At 43.7% G+C, this 19293-nt stretch overlaps 1 protein-coding gene across 3 annotated transcripts in view; it reads right to left on the reverse strand.

Annotated features, from left to right (window-relative positions):
* FBXO34 (F-box protein 34) overlaps positions 1–18299 on the reverse strand; it is a 39700-nt gene extending 21401 nt beyond the window's left edge. For 2 of the 3 annotated variants that reach the window (XM_062618428.1, XM_062618426.1), the window contains exons 1-2: positions 18156–18299; positions 4057–4133 (exon numbers count right to left, since the gene is read on the reverse strand). The gene's annotated coding sequence lies outside the window, so the exon portion shown is untranslated. The remainder of the gene's footprint in view (positions 1–4056; positions 4134–18155) is intronic. The other variant, XM_062618429.1, reaches the window with a different exon arrangement.
* Positions 18300–19293: the final 994 nt, after the last annotated feature.

Here is a 19293-nt window from a genome sequence, read left to right on the forward strand (position 1 = left end):
TGAACATTTCTGAAAGTTTACCTAAAAACATCAGATTTGGGTTTGCTTCTCATTACTTTTAGCCTTATTAACACAAAAACAGCTTTAGACTAAAAAAAAAGAAAAAAATCTATGCACTGCTATCTAACTCAGTATTCCCAGCTGTTCCTCTCTACTACAATCTATATTCTCTCTCCAGGGCTTCCTCCTCTTGCACAAAACTGAGAAAACATGAATAAGAACCACCAAATCACCAAGAAGCTAAGCAGAAATTAAGGTACCCGCAACTGTGTTTTCAAAAGGATGGTATAAGTGAACTGGATTTTGAGCTGGGGATTGTTACTTCACTGTGAAAATACTCAGCACATTTTTAGGCTCCCCAGTGGAACAGCTGGTGTGACCACACGATACAGCAGAAGACCATAACCTTACATATCAAACATGCCAGCTCCAGAGCTCCCACTCATCATGCTGGCTTTCATCAATAAATTGCTACCAAATCCTTCTCCCAAAGCCCACTGAAGTCTGCTAGCCTGAAAACTAAATTACCAAAGTAATCACCAAGCCCCGTCAGCCTCATCTCTTGCCATTAAAGATATCTTACTAATTCTCTATGAGTTTGCAGGAAATAGTTTCAAACAGCTCCCTCAAGAAAGTGAGTTTCAAGCCTTAGTTTTTCCATTCTGAGACATCCCTGCACTATTTCATAGCTCTGATAATTGTACCACTGACTAAACTCCAACTGGGAATAGCTGTTTTTATCATCACTATTAAAAACAGTCCCTCACACTGCTAGGAATCTGGAAACTCATTGTAGCTGCATCCCACCCTTCAGCCTCTCAAAACACTACAGAGCAATGAAACTATGTGCTGAAACCAGAGGACCCCTGTGCTGAACAAGTTCTGTAATTTCTGGATAATTACAACTGCTGCCTAAGCACAGACAGCCATGGAGACTTGGTTATTGATTTTAGAAAGACAAGTGGAACAAGATCTTAGAAAGTCAGTGAATTTAGTTTTTCCATACTGGACTGGGAAAGTTGAATTCTTCGTAGAAAATGCAGCAGTGATGTGCATGTTAAAAAGCCTCATGCATTCACCAAAATGTAGGGTTTTTTTTAAGTAAAGAGATTCACCTGCAGTTTTCCCTTCCTAAAACCACATTATCTTGTTTTTTACACCTTAGGATGACTGATAGCCCTCAGAGAAGTAGCAAGATGCAAAAGAACAAAACAAACAAAAAAAGAGTTGAAAGAAGAGCAGATTTAAAAAGCAGCTTTTAATTATCTAAAGTTACAGTTGCCAAGTAGACAGCAAAGAGGCCGTGCAACACATACAGATGGGAAAATTTCCCCAGGTTTATTTCACAGTCAATTACAGTGGATTAACCTATTAGATAGAGCAAAATACTTTTTTTTTTTATGAAAACTTCAACAACCTGAAAAAAATCACTGTCACTCTGATACACAGGATCAGCAATCTATCACACTTCAGTCATCACAGTCCATAAACACACCCTTACAAGCAACCTCTCCCTCTTTTTTAATGCATCTTCTGTCATTATTTCCTTCTCCAGGAACAGAATCCCTCTTGGCTTCCTGATTTGAGTATCATTTTATACACCCATAAAGATTTCTTATTACTGTTAAAGAGAAGCATCAAACACCCTCACTGTTTTACAGACACCTTTGCACAAGCTCACAGGTGCTTATATTATTCATTTCTGCCTCTGTACTGAGATGTCACTGTACAAGGCATTTGTCAAACAGAGAAGCATGGGGGCTCTGAAGAGCAGCTTTCCAGGATCCTTGTGCTAAATAGCGGGTGTGACTACTTTTGTTTGGTATCAAGTTCCTTTTGCAAGAGCCAACTACATGGATAGTTTTTCCCCTCCTCCAAAAACATCTGTTCCCTAAGTTTTCCAGACTTCCTTCCCCTTTACCGTATCACAAAGCCTTTCTTTTTAGCAAGGCTGCCTTCTTGATAGTCCATCACCATTATCTTCTTGTTTGCTGCAGAGCTGCCTGAATCACTGAATCTTGCAGAGCTTCCAGTCCTTTCAGCTCAAGGCCAAGCACCGAATTCAAGTATCCTGATTTAGAGAGAAGGCTGTTAAGCTCTTTCCCTGCCTCCTTTTTTAACACTCTACAGCTTCCTGCCCTGGGAGGCAACCAAGTTGCTGTTAAGAAATGCCAGTTTCTGTTAAATATCCTGAATTCCTGTAACGCTGAACATTTAAAACTATTACTTCCAAATCTAGCACTGTAACAGCTTTTATTCTCCCAAGTGCAGAAATGAGCAAAAATTACTTCAGCACAAAGGAGTTTTAGCTAGTTCGTTACTGAATCTCACAGCATTTAAAGTTAACATTCAGGTTTGGCACGACCAACCATCCGCTCAAACATACAGCACAATGTCACCCCTCAAAACCCCACTGTTCAACCTAAAGGCACTTAGGTTTTTTATTTTAAGGGTGCGTCAGCTGCTAACTGAAAGTGGGAATGCTTCATTTAGCATGCACACACTTGTTAAACTGCTCACAGCATGCAAATAAAATACCACACTGTGCAAAAGCCATTCAGTCTCCCCATCCATAGATATGACCAATGGAACTGTGTCCAGGAAAGAGAAACTTGGAACAACACGTAAATATTTCAGTCCCCTATTCCCAATATTCACATACTATGCTAAAGCCCACATCCCTGTCGTGTTAAAGGGATGACCATGTTGACAATTTTCTGTACGTAATGGGTGGGAAAATGACCATTATGTGCCTTGCCCCATTACTGCACCCTTTTATTTGTAATTATTACTGCAAACTGACTTTTTTTTTCCCCCAGACAATAGCTGTGTTATTATAGGTACCTTTATGCTGTGCCAAAACACATACACACAGCAATTCAGAACAATCAGCCTTGTTTTCATGGGAGCAAAGGTTGCAGCCAAATGAAATGGGTGGAGAGCACATTAAACAATCTTGGAATCTTGCTAATAGGATATAGGAAAATGTGACCATAATGCAGATGCAGTTCCCCTTTCACCTTCCAATGTTATGGATAAACTAAAAGCTTTGGAAAACCAATTAAACTGTTTGAACAACATTAAGCAAGTCAAAGTGCTCCCAGTGTGCTTACAAGACCACTGAGAAACTCTTTAAAAAGCGCTCTTTCAAAGCTCTGAAACCAGACAGCAAGCTTCCCCACCCCAGAACACCACCTGTTTAAAAGAGACAGGGTACCTGCAAGATGTCTGCTTATCCACAGGAAAGAGAAGCTCAGCACGACAAAAGTTCCTACCTTAAAAGACATGATCAGCCCCTTCTCTGTCTAAAAGAGACATTTTTATTGAAGCACCTTGCTTGGTCAGCTGTAACCTGCATTCCCCTTGTTTGCTTTTGAAATGCACATTAGTCAGCTTTCTCCTTCACAAATGTGATTGTGCCTCTGCATGATCATATACTGAAGTCATGTCCTTGAGCCTGTGACATCAGTCTGTTGCCATGGTAATGTACAGGGCAGTCCAAAATACAGTACTATGGCATCACTGCAGGATCAGAAGCAAAGCAAGCAATGCCTGAGAGCTGGTTAATGCAGCACAAACAGCAGAGATATTTCAATTTAAATGTTAAAAGTGCAACTGCACTTTCTCATGATGTTCTTGATAAATATGGCTAGAAGCCTCTCGTCAAGAAAGATGATCCAGAAGGTCATCAAGTTAAAGACATCATGCATCGCTAAAAGGAAGGGCAATATGTTTCCAAGGATGGTCACCAAGAATGACGAAAGCTTAGCTCAGCTCTCTGAATAGAAACCACCATCTGTTCCTACGGCAAAACCAGGCTCTGCCTAAAGAGATCGTTCACAGAGAAAGAGGGATGGTCCCTTGGCACCCTAGACCAAATGCTGGGTTGCACACAGTTTTTCTGGAAATCAGAGACTGGAGTGTCACAGCAATGTCATCCTTTCAAAGGGACGCATTACATAAGGCATGGTTCTTCAATTCCAAGCTTTGAAGCAAAGATCAGTGCAACATTAACCCAACCTGTAACAAAGCCATGTAGTTAAAAAAGGGTGGTACCTTCCAAGAGTTGTTATTCCATGTAGGGTTAGACATTAGTTCTGTAGGTTCCTTGCACACTCAGGAGAATGGCATTTCTGAAGAGCAAAAGGGAAGGAAAAATGAAATTAGTGATACAGTAAACGGTGTTACAACTACTAACTAGCTCTTAAAGCCCCAAAAGATCCAGTTTGCCCAGCACAAAGGGCATGCAGAAACAACAATCAATTCATCGCTGACATGTGGAGCACCACCAATTCAAGCAGGTCTTCAGTGCTGACTGAGTACACCCCAAAAAGAGTCCAGCAACTACAGTGGAAAGCGGCTGCCCTGTCACCAGGAGAAGTCCTGCTGGGTGGCTGAGCAGAAGCTGCTTTGGCATTGTGGGAGTGCAGGTTGCAAGGACAGCAAAGAGGAGGGACTACAAAGCTCTTGGCAGCCATGCTGGACCCCTTTCTTGACCTGTTCCTCCATTCTCATCAAGCACACATGTTTAGGAATCTGAGTGCAGATTTCCCATCATTGCTCTAGCACCTAAATTCCTCAAGACCCTTGAGTACTTTTGCATGTTCTGCTTCCGTGTAAACTGAGCCACTCCCTGCATGCTTGATTAGTTTCAGTTTACCTCCTTCCGCTTTCTCTTATTAATCCATGCACGTCCCGTAACTCAGCCAACGCTTCCTTCTACAAAGCTGACTTCCATGCTTCCTATAACCTCAGATACACCCACAATTTCTTAACAGTGCCATTAACAAGCTGCAGGCACAAGAAGAAACATTTCAGGTTCTCTACACAGATGTAACCTTCACCCTCTCCTAACCCCTCCCACTCAGGTCCCTGGCTATAACTACCCCATGTCTCATTATCTAATACTGAACACAAGCCTCTGGGCTGGGAACCATTGTTTATTTGTCTCTGCAATGCCACACCCCCAGTAGTGTTATAGAAACAAATTCTACAACCTGTTTGAGCCCGAGCTTGATTCAGACCTGAATTATACCAGTTTCTAAATGACTGGTGCAAATACCTTCACTTTCTCCCTCCTCACTTCAGCAGTACTGACTTAGGCAATCAGCCACCATAGGCAGCTCCAGTGCCAAACATCACTACAGCTAACTGCTCCTACAGACTACAACTGCACAGACAACAAAACATTTAAGTCCCTCTACTATTAAATACAAATTGCAAATCATGAAGGGAGGAAGAGACAGGCAAGAGGCACACTGCTCTCAGCATGACACCTGAATGACAAGTTCAGTGTCACCTCCCAGCCACCAAAGCATGCAGGGTTTGCCCCAACCTCAGCCCTTGAACACCCAGCAGGTTACCCAGCTGCAAGTCTGAAGTACTGCAGAGGCTAAGATTTTGGAGGCAACTTTAAGCCAAATGGATTTCAGCGCAAAATAAAGCCAGCAGGCTTCATCTCCATGGAGCTCCTGCAACATAACACAGGCTGGACAAGTTACTCAGGGCAAAGGTCTGTCTTATTAACTACCTAGTAAATTCAGATTAAAGTTGGACAGCTTTTTCCCCTCCCTCACATAAAGATCAGATGCTACCCAGCCCCCAAGGAATTGATCTACCTTCTGCAAAAAGGAAAGCTTGCTCACAACTACATGGCACCACACACAATCTACAAGATCGTGGCACTTCAGGCACTCATTACTTTTTTTCCCCAAAAAAGTCTCCAGTACCTTATAATCTGCCTCCAATTTGTTTTTTACAGTCAAGAGGGATCATAAGCATAGACACTGAAGCACATGAGCACCCGCAGTGCACCCATCCCAGCTCATGAACCTTCAAGCCAAACACAAGAAATTAAAAACCAAGGCACACTTCAACCACTAAGAAAACATAAGTAAACACAGGCCAGAGAAGAGCCAGGGCTGGTGGGTGCTGTGGAAGCTTGGTTAATAAACTTCAAGAGAAGCAGAATATGGGGGAGACAAGCCACCATCCCAAACAATCACAAGAACCATGTCAACTTACACAGACCCTAGGACAACTCCAAAAATCCTAACTGCAGCACCAAGAAGGCAAACAGATGATTCTGAGATGTAGGGTTAGCTTTTTTACCAGGAAAAAGAAACACAACCACACACAACCCTTTAACAACTAACAAAGCAGGATCCAGCACTCCACATTTGAGGCATTTGTGAGAGACACCATTTTATCATCCAGCAGTCCATCTCAGCACAAAAGATGCTAACCTCTCGTAATGGTGTCTACCATTCATTATAAGCATACAGGTAGATGACCTTCACCCACTCATAGGAAAGAGCTGTGCTTTGCAGACCCAGCTGAACCTCCTCCCCACAGCCGTGCCCCTTTCCACCTACTTACCCTCAGAGGAGGTTGGCCAGCATGACAAGGAGTTATCACAGCCCATATTCTAGCTTCTTTTTCCCATGCAGGCAAGGCCCCCAACCTCTCTTAAAAAGGCAGCACAGCACCAGCGCTCCCCCATGAGACTCACGTTCTACAGCCGCCTTCTTACAATCCTGCTGCCAGATAATACTCCAGGCTTGAACCTAGTTTTTATTTAGGCTATACCCACTCAAACCTGCCTGCCTCCTGTCCCTGCAGTATCAGTGGCTATAAATGAATGGAGGAGTCTGATCAGCTATTGATTTTTCACAGGGAAAAAAGTATTTTTCCTCTATCCAAATAAATAAATGCCTCCTTAAAAAAAAGGTGATGCAGTTCATCTCATCAGAAGAACCCATATTGTTCTTATCAAAGCATGGATCCACTCCAGTGCATGATGCACAGGCCAGTTAGCAAAACACGTTTGGGTCCTTCCCTCTGAAAGCCACCCTATAAACGCAAGGCTCGACTAAGAGGGCCTCATACCCTCTAATTATCTGAAATTCAACATCACTTCACCTTAAGTTATTCCAAGAGATTAATGCTGCAGTTGGACCCATACTGAGTTGCTCTACATGACCAATCCTATCAGCCAAGTTATGACCAACACAACCAAGCCCAAACTTGCAAAAATAATCAACAGTGAAAAAGTGCATTATATTTCATTTCCCAAGATTTTTTTACCTGTCAACAAATATCTGTCTTATTGTGTTGCCATCCTCCCATCGTTCTGATTTGAGTTACTGGGCTTACAGCAAAAAGCAGTGAGAGCCAAGAACACTGCCTAAGAATTCAAGCAGAGCCTGCAACAACAGAACCCCTTTGGGGCAGTGACAGTTGAGTTCCATTTAATGCAAAACCAAACTACTTTTCCATTCAAGACAAAAGCAGAGACAAAGAATTGTATGTGGCTCAGAATGCACAGTCAGCTGTCTTTTTAGGAACAGATCAGATTTAACAGCTCTACTGCAGTCCAGAAAAAGTTCGCCTGACAAGAGTTTAAACTTTGCCCAGTACTATGCTATGCAAAATCCAGGCACTTGTCTGCAGTGCTCTCATGGCTTTAAGCCAGTACCTCAAAATCATGATCATCAAGATTATTTCCAAGAAGATACATTACCAACATTCAGCCCGATGCACGAATGCACTTTTATCCCATTTCAAAGACAGACAAGAACCCTCTCTCTGAAGCTCTGCCTGATAATTCTCTTTTGCATAATACAGGTTGCATATAACACCATTTCTACACTGTGGAACTAAAGTGACACCATTCTGCTACAGCCTTGCCAACGTGACCACTCTCACCACAGGGACTTATGTTCTGAAACAGAAGCGGTAGCAGAGGTGTCCTCAAGCTGGTTTATTTGACTATTTCAGGGCTTGATGCAGATAGAAAAACTAATTAACATGTATCATTATGGAAAGCAAATATATTCTAAATGTTCATCAGTTTATATTTAAACCCTCTGAAACATCTAATGTCAAAGTTAAACAGATCTTCCCCTGGCAAACTACTTGGAAAGCCTTCAACTGAATCTGCCAGATAAAGTAATGCAGTATTTTAGGATATTTTTACTACATACACTGGGGACGTACCTCTAACATGCACAAAGCCCAGAGAAGCATCATGAGAGCTGCAAGAACACCTCTGTCCTGGCTAACATTCATGTAACAAAATTAGTTTCACTGCAGGGGAAAAAGGAAAAAGCCCTTAAGTTTTGTTTAGATTGAAGTGCTGCAAGCCACACCGCTCATCTGCTATCAGAGCAGATTGCTGGGCTGCTCCAATGATTATTCAGTAATGAAGTAACCAGAATTAGAAGGTATGCAATTAGTCCCATCTCCTCCTCCTCCTCCCCCCTAAAACGAAGGAATAAAACACCCAGCACAGACATTATCACCTCTCCCTCTAGCTCTGCTACCCTTATAACTTAAAATACCCATAATGCAAAGGAGAGCTGTCACTTACAAGCTGCTAAGGAGCCCAACTTGGACCTGAATGGCAGCAAAGGTGATATTCTCAGCATTTCCCCAGAAGAAAGTTACTGGGTTACTTGTTGGGATGTTTTCTCAGATTACCCACACATGCATATATTAAGTTTAACATGCCTGCATTTAGCTATTCCAGTAAAAGCACATAGCTTTTCAGAGGAAAACAGCACTGCTGTTCCTACTAGCTTTAAGTTAAAGCATCTCCCACTAACCCTCCCCAGCATGACCACTGTGAATACATTAAGCTCAGGACACAGGTATCACTTGCTGGCACTTTGTCTAGCTTTACTGACTCCAGCCTGACAACGCCAGCTTATTTTACCTGCACCATTTACAATCTTCCCTTCCTTAAAGAGTTATGCTTTATGTTTGTAAAGCAGTATTCACAGCTCCTTCCCTAACTGCGACTAATACACAGAAGATGCAGAAAGGCCCCAGACACCCCAAAGCCAAATGGCAACCCGTAGTGAATCTCTGCTTCCAAACTGCAATTCTGATAAAATATATGTTGACATTTATTCATGCTCAGAAGCCCACTCATCCTCCCCTCCACCCCAGTGGTACCAATTGGTCTAATTAAAGACATGCTTTCTCCCAACAGTCTGTGCCTCAAGTATACCCCAGGGAAGTTTCTCTATCATGATAAACTTTTACATTTACTTCATTTAATCTCTAGGTTTCTTCAAATGGAAAGCAGACTGACAGACTCCATAGTCCATAGCTGCCTTTGTTTTGCCTGGGCAGCCACCTGATGAAGAACAATTCCTTGTTGTTATGCTGTGACTCAAGAAACACGAAGGAAAAAAAAAAACAAACCCAAAACCCAAAAACCCTTACAACCAATATTAATGCAACTAGCAACATCAATGAACTAGCTCCATATAGCTCCACTGCAGACATAATTTTACACTCGGATAAAGTTCCCTTACTTTTTTCCGTGTTCATTTCTTCCCAACCTCTTAAATATGCTTTCCCATAGACATATGGTCCATCCCTACAGGACACCGGTGCCTGCACTTCCTTGGGTTTAGTCAGGCCAGGGATGAAGCTGTTAGCTTCACAAATCCATACACAACCCTTTCCTCACTGGCTTCCCAAGGAGGAAAAAGGGCAGAGGGAAGGGGAAAGCAATTTTTAAGGCTAGAAGAGTATGCAGAATGCTGCAGAGACATTTGCCATAAGCATATGTAAACTACTACTATTTATTCTACAGTTTACCCAGAAGCCTACAGCTAACACAAGTGGATCTCATTTTAACAATTCCATAAGCTGTAAAGGCCTAACAAAGGAATCATTAGGAAAACTGGTTTAGAACACTGCTGGTGGCATCCCATGCACTATGCAAGGAGGGAGCATGACTGAAACTGCTCTGAGCTCCCATTTCTAGCTTAGGCTGTAAAGCTGCAACATCAAAAGAGAATTCCCAGTAATCTGTATCAAAGCTACATCTCCAACTGCTTCTGCTGCAAGACCAACTCAAAGCAAGTTATTATACATTTTAGTATGACTAGATCTGCAGTCCTACTGCATCTAAAAAAAAAAAAAAATCCATAACCACTGTAGGAGAAACACAGGGATTTTTTTTTTAACACCATGGAAGATGGGTTTACTGCTATCAGTAATCCTCCCACAGCCCAAATTTCAGAAGTGGCAGCAGATTTACTTGGATTTCAGATGTATAAACAAGCACTCTTTGCATCACTTCATTCATGTTTATTAAGATAACATCACTTCATTCATGTGTTCATTAAGTTACCTCAGTTAAAACACAACAGTAGAGTACCATCCTTCTTTAGAAATGAAATTTAAAAATAAAGAGGCAAGAATCTAACAGTTTACCCCAAACTTGATGGCAAGCTGTTACATATACCTGGTGCCCTGATGGTTAAATTGAGGTCTAGAAACCCATTTCCAGAGGGCAGGTTTTCCTTAAAGATCCCTGACCATTTGTCTCAAGCTACCATGCCCTGCATGCTCAGACTGTTGAGAAGCGGATTGCCTGGGCACAAACATCCTGCACAGGGACAGCCTCCTCTCCCCAGGACAGGACAGGGACATGTGCAGGCTGTCAGAAAGACAAATGACTGAGAAAATCACAGTCACCCTGACAGGCTGCATGATAGCAAAGCAAGAGCAGCCTAATGGCAGGAAAGTAAACTTTGCATATATGTTTACAGGGAGCTTCTCTCAACTACAGGAGTCAGGACAGGAAGAAGCACCAAAGCTTTGAAGACATAAATACGCTAAGACTGCAGTCCCAATCCCAAAGTGGAGGCTTCATGATGGAAAGGATTTTTACACTTTGCAATAAAGACTTAGAGCGAGGCAAAGTTCAAAACAAAGACCTCAATGAAGAGCTTTATGAATCAAAAGGGAACTAGGCTGCCTCTGTAATCATGTGAGCCGGTGAACATAAACTCCAGTCCAGTTTAACACTAGCTACTATCACTCAATATGCAGCAAGTCTTGTTTGAACTCATTGTCCAAACTCTTTTTAAAAATATAGCCTCCAGTATGACACACTGCAGAGAGCCAAACCACAGGCACAAGTCAGGAGTTAGTCTTTGAAGTTTAGATACAACAGAAATTATTTCACCTACCTAGATGCAGAGGGATAGCTGCTGTCTTTGATGCTACTTTGGTCTTAAACTGCCCAAGGACTCCAAATTGCTTGCTGGGCTGCAGAGCAGCAACACCCAAGCCTACACATACACACAAACATAATTATGTCTGGTTTCTGGGGAAAGGAAAGAAGCAAAATCTTTTCAGTGATGTTAGCATGCAAAGAAAATAGCACATACAAAGAAATCTCTAGAGTGACTTAGGAACAAGATTTTATGCTTGGCTTTCTGCCGATTAGAAAGGAATTAAAGAGCCTAGCAATATAACCTCGTTCATCCCAAAGAAGAAACTGCATTCTTAAGTGATCAGCGGAATAACAGGGAGGAGGAAAGAGGAACAAAGACACAGGACAGCAATTCCACACAGCAAAATAGGAAGTTTCTCATGGTACTGAGATAGAAAGCAGGCTAAGACCATAACACAGAAAGAATAGTTCAGATTTTAAAATTAATCCAGTCTATTGCATCCAAAAGAAAAAGAGTCAGTAAATAACAGCATTCCAATAAAGTAGACAGTATTTTTCACTATAAAATTCCAACTGTTTTAATATTCTACAGATTATGCACCTCCACTGACTGCCAAGTAGCAAAATCAGTTGGAGGAGGTCACAAGAAGAGAAGTGAATCAAGTGGCAAAGGCATTGCTAGACACCTTGAGAAGCTGGAAATGCATAAAACCCCAGGCTTTCAATATGACAGAACATTTAGTAGCTATCCGCAATGATGATTTTACATCCAAACTTTCTGGAGTTTAAGAATTCACATCATGAGACCAGCTTTTAGCAGAATTAGGACCAGACTTGACATGCCCCATACTCCCCAAGGTTACTTTTTGAAACCCATCTACACTTAAAATATTTCAAGTGCTCTTCTCACACTGCAGAAGGGCAACCAAAACCTAACATCTAATGTTTTCGCATCTGTTTTATGAGAATTTAATCTCAACACTTTTTTTATTTGAATGACAGAAGGCATTTTGCATTAGACTGCAGGTTGAAAGTTACTGGAAATGGAAGCAAGCTGCTGTTACATACAGAAGTCATTGCAAGGAGGAAAGAAAAAAATGTTACTGAAGCTTGCTAAATCAAAGTCCATAAAATACCAAAACCCCAGAATGAAGTAGAAGTAGCTTAGAAGTTGCTAGGGATGTTTCAAGTTAATAAAATTCTAAATTAAAATGGCTGCTGCTTAAGTTTGCCAAAAAATTATGCAAATTTCCAAAGTTCATACATAGTAATTAGCCCAGCAGAAAGCAGGTCCCAAATAAATGACAAAGTCAGCCTCGCTCTTCTGCTTCCAGCAGATGGAATTAGCTGCGTGTGAAGTTATTTTTTGCAATTGGAGATTAAACGCATTATCCTGAATATCAGTTCCTTAAGTAAACAGCATGCTGGATACAGGCATACATGGTATTAGGAATATGCAAAACCCAATCGGAATCCTTTCCCATCATTCTAAACAAGACACTAAGGAGGCTGGGGGAGAGTTTACATATTTTAAACTTCATTTTTCAAACCAACTGACTATCTGCTGACAATTTAGCTGAAGCAAGTTCTCTCAGAGCAGATTAGCGTTTGTAGTCCAAACAGGTTTTTCCAAAGAAGACTGTCTGCCTTGACTAAAAATTCATTGTCTTGATGTGCTAATTCACAGAACACAGAAAGTCATCCAAATGGCAAGTTCAAACAATGTGCATAAAGAATGGGCTTTGCCTATTACTTCTCTAAAATGCAGTTTGTGGGCATATCAGTCATATACTGCATATCACATTCTGTAATGCACAAATTCACCTTTTCCATTCCTATTACTGATTTGCCACTTCATGCATACAAAGATACAGCCTCCTCCTAAACCCTGCAATTCTCAAGCTACCTGCAGCAATACGCTGAGCTGAATGACTGAACCTCAGGTGTGCCCTTGACCAAAATACTCCACCTGCGCTCCACATTCTGAATTTAGTTTCTCTTAACCACTCGAGCTAAGCACTGCCCCAGTATAAAAAGTTACTGTCAAAGACACTGGATGACCCAGCAACTTTTCTCTATTGTTATCCTGCCTTTATCATGCTTGTAACAGCATGATTCATAAACATGTATGTCAATGCATGCACCCAGTTTAGAGGGCACCCAAAGAAGAGCATTCCATCTCCTACTGTGAGTACCAGCAGGTGAGTGTTGAGAAATCAACCAAAGGCAGTTACTGCACCAATTGTGAAAAGATAAGACAGGCTGCTTCTTGTGCAGTTCAGGCATCAGCTTCCAAACAGAAAACTTGTGAAAGAAATGAAAATATGCTACGAAAGTTGCTACATGGACATTGCTTTCTAGCTCCAGGTAGTCCAGAAAAAGGTTTCCAGAACCTATGCTCTACAAAAAGAGCCCAAAACATATCTAATTAAAGTTACATGAGGAAGGAAAACTTTAACTCTAATTTAAAAGTCAAGCGACATGCTGGCTTGAATACCATTAACCAAAACTGTGCAAATTAAAAGTACATGTCCTGAAAGCAGCAGAAACCGTGCCCAAAACAAAATGAGAATTCTCATACAAAAACACTTCTGTGGCCAAATGAAATACTGAGTTTAAGTAAGAAACCAAGCACTTATACCTATCATGTTCTCCCCCTCCCCTTCTCAAGTAGGGAGTCTCATTTATCTCAAAGCAATCAAAAGAAAACAGTTCGATTTTTAAAGGGAGAGAAGTTGCAGAAACAAAAGCCCTGTCTGGCACTAACTAATATTTGAGAAATCAAAAAGAGATTCTCCAAGTTAGGGGAAGGATGAAAACAGTTCTGAATAATTTACTTTGCATAGCCCAGTTCCTGCCAAAACAGTTTCGTAAATCCCCTGGTAGTTCAGATAATTTCCATTCTTAGAGCAAAAAAGCCAGATCGAACATTAGAAACACTAATTGTGTGATATGACCTGAATGATGAAAGAACAAATAGTTAAGTGAACCACAGCATCTGCTGAATTTTTAATCATTAGTTGTTTTGCTGTAAGGCAGAATAACATTGTATATTAGCTTCCAAGAACTGTACAAAATGGCACATTAGGACAGCAAGATTTTAACTGGCAGAAATTCAGCCTCCGTGCTACCTAAATCCCATTACTTTGCTATGAACTGCAGACACAGCAGTTTCTAAAGCAGGAACTTTTTTTAATCACATGGAAAAGCACTATTTTCTACACCCCAAGATACCAGTCAGCCATTACTGAATACCTATTTTTTTTTAAAGCTGACATTTTCTTAACAGCCATTTACACATTCCTCTGTAGTGTATTTTTACTCTCAAAACAGCATTTAGTAGTCATGTGGCAGGAACTCACAACAAAAGAGGTAGCTGAACCTCCAATGCGTAGGAAGGTGATCCATGTAAACATCCATATTACCTGTGTACTGCAACAGGAGGTGCCATTGCAACATGGTTAGGCATAGTTAACCACCAGCTATAGTTAATCCTTCTGCCTCTGATACCCGTCACAACGACACTGCAGACACCCAGCTTTTACCATCAACTTACTGTCCAAGTGTGTATCGCTGACAGTAGAAATACAAACCCACACTATACGTGTATCAGCCAGTCCCGCTCTGATTTCTCTACATTTTATACCCAAAATCACTAGATTAAACCCAACCTCCATGCCTACAGTACTCAATACACCTTCAGTTATGCCCTAGCGTTGACTGCAACACCAGGATTAGCAAGTGATACAGCAGGTATTTCACTTCCACAAGATGACAAAAAAAATGAAGTTATTTGGGGAACAAATACAAATCCCACACTACAGCCAGAAGCCACACTACAGGCACTTAATTCAATTCTCAGTATCCTAGGGGTGAAAAAAAGGACATTAAAAAAAAAAAAGACAACCTTCATACATTAAAAAAGTTCTATTACACTGACTTTAATAGTATCTAAATTTAACAAGTTAATAGAATCAAAACAACTTGGAAAACAAAACCAGTAAAATATGGTACAAATAAAAACTGAGCAGCTACACATACCAGAGCAGCATTCCTGTGCCCTCCTCTCTGCAGAGCTTACAAAGCTGGTAAATTGATCTCTAACCACCAACTTTCACTAATGACCTCCTTCAAAAGCTTAAATGCATGGGTAGGAACATTTAGTAATACATCTGACGACCAAATAATCCACAAAACCCATAAAAGCAGCAGACAAAGTCAAGAGAGATGTACGCTTCCAAAACTATGTTATCTTTAAACATAGCCTGAAGACCAGTGCTATGTTTTCCTTAGAGTCTCAACTACCTGGTGCAAGAAAAGCCATTATCCTTTTTGAAACCAGGTATCAAGCCTGCAACAGGAATATTAAAATATGCCATATCTGCCAATAATAAAATCACTGGTGTCTGAGGATTATACCAAACTGCTTGTTTCGTTATGCTATAGGGCAGCAAGAAGTGGAAGTAACACATTATGATGAATGTGTTGAGACATGGAACCTCCAGGTCTCCAGTTACACCTAGGTAGTATTGTGTATCTATTTCCCAGTATTCAGCTTCACAGCACTAGAAATTGAACTTGACACCTCTGTACCTCAAAACCACAGCCCCTTCTGGCACAGGAACTACATGCCAGTCTCTATGAACACATGATCTCACTGCTATTCAAGGTGGCCAAGAGCTCACCAACACTGTGGTGCACATACACAGCACATTATAAGACAAGATTCCAGTTTTAAGGGAAGCAAAAAGATGGTTTATATGCCTATAAGAAAGTCAGCTGCAGCTTAGCGCTTGACAAGTCACTCGCATTTCTTCACAATCCTTACCTAAAAGGAAAGAATTTTAAGACCATTTAGTGCTAGTGAAACATACACAGCTTCCTCCTCAAGCTCTGCTCATTCCCCAATTAAATATGAAAGAGACAACTTAGTCACATGGAACATCCAAAGTGATTTTAAGACACTGGTTATTAAATCAAATCCCACAACTTTTCCCACCAACTAAAATGGAAGTTTGTCATGAGGAGTTTGGCAAGTGCAATGTCTTTGTTCCCAGGCTGCTGGTGATGAAGCCCAGGCTCCTTGACATTCTATTTCTTTCCCTCAAAGGCTCTGTGCTACAGCAAATTTACGGGGTTTCACAGGTAAGAGGAATATTGGGCGAGTTACCTTCAAAATGAGTCAATAATGCTGTCACTGTGGCTGCTGGAAAGCAATGCAAGGCACTCCCCTCAGGACCCAAAACCACTGCATTCAGAACACTCCTATCCCCTCCAGCAAGGGATTAGCCTTTTACCAAAAAGGAATCAAAACACTGCACAAGGCTTCCAGTTAAGACTTCAAGAGAAAAAAAAACAAAACACCCCAACACAACACTAGTGCAACCAGTCACACCAGGAATTCTTCAAGGGCACTGAAGACCAGTAGCTCACCCATCAGCAGGATGTCATTTGTCCGGCCAATGCTCAGAGTAATGGCTCAAAAAGAGAGCAGAACTAGATCTTTTTTCTTTCAGTCAGTCATTTTGCCGTCTCCGTGTTAAGCAGTAACAACATTAACCACCTACAGGCATTTACAGGTTTAGACTTTGGACTTCATAAACAACTGCCTACTTCCATGTGGATTGATTTTTTTTTTTTTTTTTTGGCTCTTCTCTGGGGGTGACAGACAATTATAATGGCCAATTATTTAAAACCTTTCATCCGAGAAAATACGAAGCACTACGCAAACACTCATTAAGGCTTGTGACTCGAGTCTCTGCCACACATTAGTCCATTTCAAAGCTAGCCTGGATATCTCTAGCTACCAACACTGTATACCGAGAACTATGGTATAGCCAAGGCAGCTCGCAGCACAGCAGGGTTAACCACTTGAGTATGTACACAGATTCGCAGGCTGGTTTTACAGCCCTCGACGAACCCCGAGCTGCTGCGGCTGTGCTAAACAGCCCTTCCAACCCGGTTATTTATGAACGGAGACAAGAGACATACGCTGCTGTTGAGCATTGTATAAAACACCTCGCAGGACAAGTGTCAGTCCTATTTCTCCAGCCAATACACGTTTTGTTTCCAATTGGAAGCCACACGGCACAAGTCAATAAACTCGGTTTACTGAAGAAATTAGAAGCTACGCTTATTGTTTCGAGTAAGGCCTTTAAGGAAGTAATTTTGAGAAGAAATCTCTTCCCCTGTAATTGTATAGTGAACCTTTCCTTAGGTCCTTAAACCATCCCCACGTGAACACCTTGTTAAAGTACTACCTACAATACCTAATAACGATTAACGCTGTCTTTTTAGGTCACTGTTTATGTTCTCTGAGCTCCCCAACCCTTCCCTCTGGAAAGCTGACAGATGCATGAGCACGGCGTAAGCCATACAGAATCACACCATCAGGAAGTGACAGCGCTCAGAAGGTTAAAGTTTGGTTAAAAATACGTGGGGGCTTGTTCTGATGTTGTCTTTTTTTAAGGAAAAGCCCCGCGTTCCTGCAGGCGGGCCCACCGAGAGCCCGTGACCCGCCAAAACACAGCTCCCGGGCCGTCCCCCAACACCCTCAGCCACGCGTTATGCAACCGCATGGGAGGAGAGCAGCTCCGGGCCGTGCGGAGGGGCCGGCACCCGGCTCACAAGGAGCCCTCCTTCCCCCCGCCGACGGGCTCTCGCTGTCAGACCCGGCGGGCCGGGCTCGTCCGAAGGCGGGAAGGCCACGGGAGAGCTGCCAACGGAGCCGGGGAGGGGACACGACAGGGGAAACGCAATGAAACCCCCAGGGAGGCTGCGACCGCCGACAGCGCGGCGCCCTGGGCACGGGAGCTGGGTGCTTGCGCTGAGAGGGGCGCCGGGAATAACACAGGACAAAACAGAAACGAGAGGGGGCGGCCGGCGGCGGGGAGGCGCCGCGCCGGGGGAGCGAGGAGGCCCGGTGCCCTCCGTGGAGCCCGGCGCCGCGCAGCCCTGTCCGGCAGGCGGCCAGTGGCCCCTCGGCGGCCCCCAGAACCACCATGGCCGGCCAGAGAGCGGGAGGTGCTAGCGGGAGGCGCGTGCGGGGCCTGCTCGCCGCCCACCTGCCCGCCCCGGCCTGCGGCCCCGCGCCGAGCCGAGGCAAGCCGAGCCGAAGCGCACCGAGCAGCTGACGCCCCTCCTCCCTGTCCCAGACCCACCACAAGAAGCCTACCCGGAGCGGGGCTGGCCGCGCTCCCGCGCAGAAGACGGCGGCTCCGCGGCGGCAGCGGCTAGCTGCGCTAAGCTGGGCTGAGCGCGGCGCGGCCGGATCCCCCCTGCGCCCAGCCCCGGCGGCGGGAGGAGCCGCGCCGGCCGCGCCAATCCGCGCCCGGGGCGGGACGGGGTGGAACGATCCCGGGCCCGCTGGGGGTTGCGGTTTTGCAGGCCGCCGTCGTACAGTGCCAGGCACCGGCATCCCCGCCGCGCCAGGCACCGCCGGCTGCAGGGACCGGGGTCCCGACTCGGGGCCGGTCGGGTCTTTTCAGAGACTATAGCTCTCCTCATGGCCCGGAGTGCTCCTCGGGGCCTCGGCGGTCTCCCCAGAGCCCGTGCGGTCCCGTCGGCAGGTTCGAGGCGAGGGATGTTTCTAGACAGACCCCGGTGCTGGAGACCGGCAGGATCGTGGCCTCCCCGCAGACCCCCGAGCTGGCCGGCGTGGGACCTCACAGCCTTGCTCGCCCTACTGTCGCCAGGCCTGGACCTTGCTGCCCCTGTGCCACCTGCTGTGAAGTTTAGCAACAACGGTGCCAGAGCCCAGCCAGCTGTCTGGCACCAGCAGCTTACAAGTGCATTTAATACAGCGATAACAGGATAAAAATTTATACGGCCCTCAGCAGGAGGCTAAAGAAATTCATTTGATAGACCTTCCGGCTTTAAAATCTACTCAGTTCCTGGTTGCAGGACCAAAAGAGCTTCTAAGGCGTTACTGGGAGCTTGAAAGTAGTCCTTCAAGGTACTGGAACCTCGCTAGCTTGGTTCCAGCTAGCTTGTTTGCCAAGATTGCCTCCTCAGCACAATCACTAAGTACCCTTTGCAGTGATCTGTGAAAATGTTGCTGCTGTTCCTGGTGTAGATTTGTCCCACGCTGTGCAGCCCCTGGGCAGTGGTTCATCACATAGGCATCACCCCAGACATCTTCCTTATGTTATCCTCTTGGAGCCCTCAGCCTACAGAGGGAAACAGTCGGGCACCAGGGAAGTCCTCCAAAACCAAATGTACTGAGTACAAGAGGGAAATGCAAAGGGAAGGCATTGGGAAAAAGGGAATTAAGCAGTGGCACCAGATGTTAGCTAAAGCCTAATGGAGTTCCT

Source organism: Pezoporus occidentalis, unplaced genomic scaffold, assembly GCF_034315485.1.
Source record: "Pezoporus occidentalis ecotype Australia unplaced genomic scaffold, CSIRO_AGI_Poc_V1 ctg200, whole genome shotgun sequence".
Lineage (NCBI taxonomy): Eukaryota > Metazoa > Chordata > Aves > Psittaciformes > Psittacidae > Pezoporus > Pezoporus occidentalis.